The sequence below is a fragment of the Triticum aestivum genome, chromosome 1D (genome assembly GCF_018294505.1).
Source record: "Triticum aestivum cultivar Chinese Spring chromosome 1D, IWGSC CS RefSeq v2.1, whole genome shotgun sequence".
In the NCBI taxonomy this organism is placed as follows: Eukaryota; Viridiplantae; Streptophyta; class Magnoliopsida; order Poales; family Poaceae; genus Triticum; species Triticum aestivum.
In genome coordinates, this window is record NC_057796.1 from 318,343,955 (window position 1) to 318,351,751 (window position 7,797).

The following is a 7,797-nucleotide window of genomic DNA, read 5'->3' on the forward strand; positions in this document are numbered from 1 at the left end:
TATCTTCCCAGGTCACGACAAGTGGCGCACATGCAGCGCGCCAGTTGTCGCAACCTGGAGTTTTCCCTTTTTTCGTAGATTCGTTTACTCAAAATGTTTTATCTCTTAAACCGTGCGTCCAAATCTCAAACCGTTTTCATCATTGGATTCCTCGCGTCGAGATCTTCAAAACTAGATCCCATGTTGATAGGTTTTGACGAACTTTTTTTCACAAAAAAACCGGACGAAAAAAACCTGACGAAAAAACCAAAACGGGAGCACGGTTTTTTCCCTTTCCGAAAGAGGCACGCCCGTGCCTCTCGCGAAATCACAACCGTGCCTCTCGTGGAAGCAAAACCGTGACTCTCGTGGAAAGAAAAAAACAAAAAACGCGTTTTTTTCCTTTTCGAAAGAGGCACGCTCGTGACTCTCGCGAAAGCACAACCATGCCTCTGGCAAAAGCAAAACCGTGACTCTCGCGAAAGAAAGAAAAAACAGAAAACACGTATTTTTTTCCCTTTCCGAGAGGCACGGCCGTGACTCTCGCAAAAGCACAACCGTGCCTCTCGCGAAAGCAAAACCGTGACTCTTGCGAAAGAAAAAAAAACAGAAAATGCGTTTTGTTTTTCGCTTTCCGAGAGGCACGGCCGTGACTCTCACGAAAGCACAACCGTGTCTCTCGCGGAAGTAAAACCGTGACTCTCGCAAAAGAAAAAAAAAGAAAAAACGCGTTTTTTTCGTTTCCGAAAGGCACGGCCGTGACTCTCGCTAAAGCACAACCGTGCCTCTCGCGAAAAAAAGTGACTTTTCACGAAAGAAAAAAAAAGTAAACACGTTTTTTCGCGCAGAAAAAAAAATTGGTCGAAACGCTAAGGAAGACCGGGGAAAAACCAAAACGTCGAAAAAACCCGGGAAAAAACCGTTTAAAAAGCTGAAAACGCGTGCGGAAACATAAAAAAAACAAAATCTAGAGGAAGCGTCCAGAGCGCGACACGTGGCGAATGGCTGAGAGCGCGCCAAGTGACGCTGATCGTTGCGAGGCTTCCGAAGGAGCGCTCGTTAACTGGTTGCTCCCTAGATATTTTAGGAAGTGACACAAAAATGCTATGCTTTAAGAGTCCTTAGATGCTAGATTTGGCCCAGTGTCAGCCCAGATTCCTCTTTGCCTGCGCTTCTCAGCCGGCCTAGCTAGGCCCAATAAGAGCTTGGGCCCATGCGGGGGCGATCGATCGTCTGCCCCGCCGTCCTCGCGTCCGCTACTCCGCTAGGCTGTCGCCTATCGCCGCCGACGCTGCGCCGCTGCCCGGCCCCCAGCCTGCTCTGCGCCAGACGCCGCCCCCCGCGTTGCCTCCCTGCACCACAGCGGCGGCTTTTTAGTCGTGGCGTCGAGCACTTCGTTGCGTTCCCCGCCGTCTCGCCAGCAGGGCGGCTTCTGTCAGTTTTTTGAGCAAAAGCGCGGGTGTTATCAGGTGATGGACGTCCTAAAACCTCAAGTCTCGCAGATCTTCCTCAATTTCCTGTTCTTGTAGCAGTGTAGCTTAAAATCTAAAATATTGATGCATTTTCTCATCAATGTCATGCAACAGAGGGACAAGATGATTTTTTTATTTATCTATTCCCCTCCGTCCCATAATATAAGAGCGTTTTTTACACTAGTGTATATCACAGCTCATTCAACCAGTTATTGACTCCAGAAACCAAAACAAGTACAGAAAAATGAGAATCTTCTGTATCCCCGTAGTTTATATGGTGTTTTTGCCATGGTCTATGTAGTTCGTTGTATTATTAAGCACCGAGTTCGAATTCTTAAATAATATTAGTCCAAATGAGCTGCATCTTTTTGTATACTTTGCATGAGGTACTTTTTCAAATAGTCATACACACTTAGATTTTGGTCCGGGTCTTGCTCCAATCCTGGCTCTGCCACTTTTTCGGTTGCCCTAAATTGGCATGGTTTAATTTCTTTCTGTTAGATCTCTTGGCTCCTTCTAGAGATATACACTAGTAGATAGGTTATGTTAAGATTGGTGCCCAATTCGGTCTCTGGCCAACTTGGTTTGCATTTGCTTTTATATACCCATAGGTTCAAGCAATACAAGTTGAATTACTTTTATCAGCAACTTTTGAACTTGTTTTCAATTCTGATAAATTTGGAGTGGTCTGTCCTTGTTCATGTCGTTGCAATAAACTGGACGGGAAAAAATATATAATGAACTTGCATCTATCATCTGTGTCAAAAGAGGATTTATGTCTGGGTCTAATGGACCGAGCATTGAACTTGTAGGCCCGACACCATTTGTCCCTCCTATGGTCCCACCTCCCCATGGCGCCCTCGTCATCACCCTTGCCAGGCCGTCTCGTCATACTCTACTCATCGCAAACCGGCAACGCCATAGACGCTGCTGAACGTGTAGGCCGAGAGGCTGAGCATGGGGGCTGCCCAGCTGTCGAGGTTCTCTCCACGGATAGCTTTAATCCCGTAAGTTGGGAATCCTAAATAAAAATCCATCCCAAAACCCTCCCATCTGATGTCATGTGAACATCTCACTCGCCGCTCACTTATTTGTGCAGAGTTGTTTGCCTGACGAAAGGTTTATGATCTTCATTGTGTCTACCATGGGGCAGGGAGACCCCCCAGATTCCATGAAGGTGGGAAGATTGAAATGCCTCTTTTGCTTGGTAGTCGGACTGTTGATTTTCTAATTGCGATTTTTTCTTTCGGCAGGATTTTTGGAAATACCTTCTCAGAAATCATCTGGGTGTGCGATGGCTGAAAGGATTGCATTATGCCGTGTTTGGGCTCGGCTACTCAAGCTATAGGGAGTGCAATGTGGGTCTTCAGACTAGATTCTACAGCCTGCTATTGTGCTATGTGCTGCTTTTAATACAATGGTTTATGTTGATTTGTTGAAATGATCTGTAGTTCATTAGTTTCTTGGGAATTAATTGCAGATATAACATTCCAAAGTTCTAGCAACATGTGATGGTGCGCGGTGTTGGAAAAGAAGTATATGGTTTTAGCAACACTCTATCATCTGTTTTTCTGGTGGTTGCAAAGGATGATTTTGGGAGGGATAACTTCATTGTGCCATATAATTGTATCATTACAAAAAAAAAAAGTTACTATAGCAGATTGAGAAAATGTCGCAAAGCATACTAGAGTATGATATATTCAAATCCTTAGCTAGAAATATCATCAAGATAAAAAGTTCATTTTGGAACTGCCAGATTTACACGTAATCAAGAAGTAAACATTTTTTGTATGTTCCAAACATGCATTTCGCTGCATGATTAGCCATGCGGATTTCTTATTGCTATCGTGGCTATAGTACCATGTTTGTTTTTCTCACTGTTTTTCAAGGAAGTCTTGGCTAGTAGATTGTCCTCTGTTACTCAGAAATCATGACTATTATGGTTTTCTTCTTGTTTCTGTTTTCCTCTTCACAGTTGTGTTTGCTCTGCAGTTTCCTGCAATCAAGCTCGATCAAAGGATTTTTGATCTTGGTGCCAAACGAATCACAGAGAGAGGCTTGGGAGATGATCAACATTCTTTGGGGTATGATTTTAGTATCTATTATTTGTAATTGATATTCATGTGTGATCTCTGGAGAAGCCATATGCCATATGGTTTTTTGGTTACGTTTTAAGCAATGGTTTTCCCTTCTTGATGACAGAGAGCATTTATTTGTGGGCAGTTCAGAAGCAATTCCCAAAGTTACTAAGGAATTATTTTCTTATCGTATATCAGATACGAAGGAGAACTAGATCCATGGTTGCTATCTTTGTGGAAATCCCTGAATCGAACAAATCCATCACTGCTACCAAGAGTATCTGACGCCAGTCATCGTAAATTGAATATTTTGGGGGATGCAAAGGTAGAAGTCATCTATTACTCGGCTCCGCAAGCTACTGACATTTCAGGTGGGTGGTCTCAATCTTGCTAATGTTTACTAGTAATCTGCAAACTTCTGTGTAATTTCTCTTATAGATTCTGTATGTCATCTTCTCCAGACTCCAAGATATTAATTGAGAAAGCACGCTCAATGTCCCCTGCTCTAAAGTGCCATAATAGCATAGAGCCACTACACATGTTACAAATGGTATGCTCTGTGTACCTCTCTAAGAGCTTAACAGTTCAAGTCAGTTTCTATTTTATTCTTTGGCATGTTTAGCTGATCCAGCAACTCTATATGTGGATATACATTTTCATCTGTAGGGAATGTTCTGCATTAACATATAAGATATTTCCCTATCTTGTGTATTAGGTGACTGAATTATTTACTCCTCAGAAACTTTATAATGTTTATATGCTACACTCAACAAATCCATCAGTTGTCAAAAGGATTTGAACTGAATTCCTAATCCGTAAGTGATAGTTTAGTAGGCTGTTTTGTACGACTCGCTGTACAGTAGTATTATGCATAAGCTCCTGCATAGTAGGTGGGTGCTGGAGCCTGGAAGGACAAGTGCAACTCCATCATCATAGGCTCATAGCCATTCTGCTATTGACAGTTGCCATGACTGACACCTTCGAGGTATATCTCCAATATAAAAGAAGGTCATCGTAACTCATGCTCACTGTTGTTAGTATGAATGGAAGAATCCTTATTAGCTCATGCTTCGTCTGTATTGTAACCATAAAATGAATATTGCTTTTTAACTTAGTTGATCCGTTTTTATTTACTTAGTTTCTGTTGTTGATGGCATTGCTAACCTTTTTAGGTAACAAATCAGCGTTTGACTAAGGGAGACACTGACAGAGATGTCCGCCACTTTGAATTGGAAGATTGGCGTTCTGTATGTTCTTTGATCCGTTTGATCATATTCGCTTGCAACCATCTTCTGAACACATGAAGGAAACTAAAAGAATGTACCGTTTTGTCATTTTAGGCCATCAGTTATCAAGTTGGTGATGTTCTAGAAATTTTACCAAGTCAGAATCCATCACTTGTTGATGATTTCATTAAGCGCTGTAACTTGGATCCCGATTGTTACATTACGGTATGTGGATCTGTTCTGTCGTCTTGTGGATTTAGCTTTTTATTCTCTGTATGTTTCTCTGCTCCACTTTTGTGGCCAACATTAGTAACTTTGTGCACACTCATTTATATTGCAAAATGAAAAATAACTAATTGCTTACTTTAGTAGCTTAGCTACAGCTAGAGAGTAGCCTAGATAGCAGTAGTGCGTGCCAAGTAAAGATGTAAGAAGATGGCTGTGTTTTACTTGTTTGTGTTTATATGTATGTCTACTGCTTGAGTAGGGCTAGCAGTTTATCATGGTCTAGACAATAAACACTTTTTCTTTCTCAATCTCAAATGTGTAGTTTTGAGTTTATCCATAAAACTAGGGATATATCTTGAATTCTTGTATTAGTTGTGTCTTTGTTGCTATACCTTCTCAAGCAGTCAATCTGTTGCAGTTCTCTTGCTAACGAAAGAGGGAACATTTCTTTTTTCTGCGCAGGTTCGAACGAAGGGTGGGGACAAAGTTCCTAAAGATCCCATCAAGCTAAAGACCTTTGTTGCTTTGACAATGGATGTAACACCAGCTTCTCCATAGCGATATTTCTTCGAGGCAAGAGAAATTACCCTGAATGCTTCATCACATACACATGTTGTCTAGTTGTTTGATACTATCTTATACTGGCCTCTGATATCCTTGATGCCTATGACTAATATGCCATGCTGTTTGGTAGGTCATGAGCTATTTTGCAACAGATGAACGTGAAAAAGCAAAACTTCGGGATTATACTTCTCCTGAAGGAAGGGGCGACCTTTACCGGTACAACCAAAAGGAGAACCGGACTGTTCTAGAAGTAAGTAATGCCTTAATTACCACTGATTCTAACACCAACTTTCTTGCAGGTGTTGTTGTCCTTTGACTTAAACTTGCGTGGATTTTGCACTGGTTTTAGGTATTGGCGGATTTCCCCTCGGTGCAAATGCCTTTTGAATGGCTGGTGCAACTGACGCCTCCGTTGAAGAAAAGAGCATTTTCCATATCGTCGTCCCCCTTGGTCCACCCAAACCAGATACACTTGACTGTTAGTGTAGTATCATGGCTTACTCCATGGAAGAGGACGCGGCATGGTCTCTGCTCCACATGGCTAGCGGGGCTCAGTCCAAATGAAGGTACGCATTGCTTGTTTTAGCTAGAAATCACACGAGAAAATGCAACTCACTGTGCACTTACACGCAGACGATCATCTTATACCATGTTGGATACGCCGAGGATCGCTGCCTCGCCCACGGCCATCGGTTCCTCTCCTGCTCATCGGGCCAGGAACAGGATGCGCACCATTCCGTGCAGTCGTGGAGGAAAGGGCCGCACAGAGCGTGGCAGATCCAACTGTTGCTCCTGTTCTATTCTTTTTCGGCTGTAGAAACCAAGAAAGTGATTTCCTGTACAAGGACTTCTGGCTGAAACACGCCCAGGGGCAAGGAGGGGTGCTGTCCCACGAAAAGGTCGGCGGTTTCTTCACTGCTTTCTCTAGGGATCAGCCTCGGAAAGTGTACGTGCAGGACAAGATAAAGGAGCAGGGGGCGAGAGTGCTGGACATGCTGTGCTCCGAATCGTTTAAGGCTGCGATATACGTCGCCGGGTCTTCCACCGGAATGCCCGCCGATGTTACGGCGGCGTTGGAGGAAGTTCTGTGTCAAGAGGGCGGTGTTCCGCGGGAGGATGCTTCGGGGTGGCTGAAGGATCTGAAGAGGGCTGGTAGGTTTATCGTTGAGACCTGGTCGTAAGGGAGGAGATTTTCTGGGCTTGCGATCCAAGCAAGATTTCCAAGCAAGATTTTGAGCCACTGCTAGGAGAGCTCCAAAGCAATTAGACTAGGCCCTGTTTGGTTCATAAGTCCTAGGACTTTTTTTAGTCCCAACTTATAAGTCCCAAGTCCCTAAAAAGTCCCTACCTGTTTGGTTCCTGAGACTTATAAGTCCCTATAAGACCATATTACAACTATAAGTCCCTATAAGACTCTCCTTGAGAGTCTTATTTCATAAGTCCCAAATGCCCATTTAAGTCCTTATAAGTTCTTCCTGTTTGGTTTAGATGGGACTTATAGGGACTTTTTTAAGTCCCTAAACCAATAAGTCCCTGAAAACAAACACCCTCTAATGATGTTCTGCTATTAACTAGGAATAGCGGAATGCCTTTTATGATATATTTTTACGAACAATGTTTTCATCTATATTAAGAGGAAGTAAAGCATTGGCAGCCACATTTTAGAATGCCATGCTGTTCTGCTATTCCCAGATCAACCACCAGATGGCACACACAACCATCGTATTAAAGTGCAGCCCTTGAAAGTGCTCTTGCGGCTGATGCTGAAAAACAACATTTTGATCAAAGATAATCTGCTCAAGAGAGGGTGGGTTGGTAGTGACCAGTGCCACTTTTGTAGGCACAAAGAAAGCATTGAGCATCTGTTCTTCAAATGCAGTCTAGTCAAGTTGATATGGCAGATAGTGGTGGGCCTCCTGATAATGTTGAGGACCTAGTTGGGGATTGGGCTCTAGTGGTAGCGCGGGGGGGGGGGGTCCACTATTTTGCCAGCCCATCTGCAAACCTGAAACAAAGCCAAAATGCTGCTGTGATTTTCATGTGTCATTACCTTACTCGTTGGAGCATTCTGCAGAAAGAAGATCGTAGAAAAACTGAGGAGGCCTGCATGAATATCAAGATGGTGCTGGAGGAAGCATACACCATAAGTCATGGTTATGTAAATGTGATACGGGCAATTAATAGTAACCACCTTTCAACTTCGCTGGTTTGTTTTAAGTTTTATACTCCACCGTGGCGGCGGGACCCATC

At 43.3% G+C, this 7,797-nt stretch overlaps 1 pseudogene; it reads left to right on the top strand.

Moving 5' to 3' along the window:
• The first annotated feature begins 2,287 nt into the window (after positions 1-2,287).
• LOC123169218 (NADPH-dependent diflavin oxidoreductase 1-like) lies at positions 2,288-6,817 on the top strand (annotated as a pseudogene).
• The last annotated feature ends 980 nt before the right edge of the window (positions 6,818-7,797 follow it).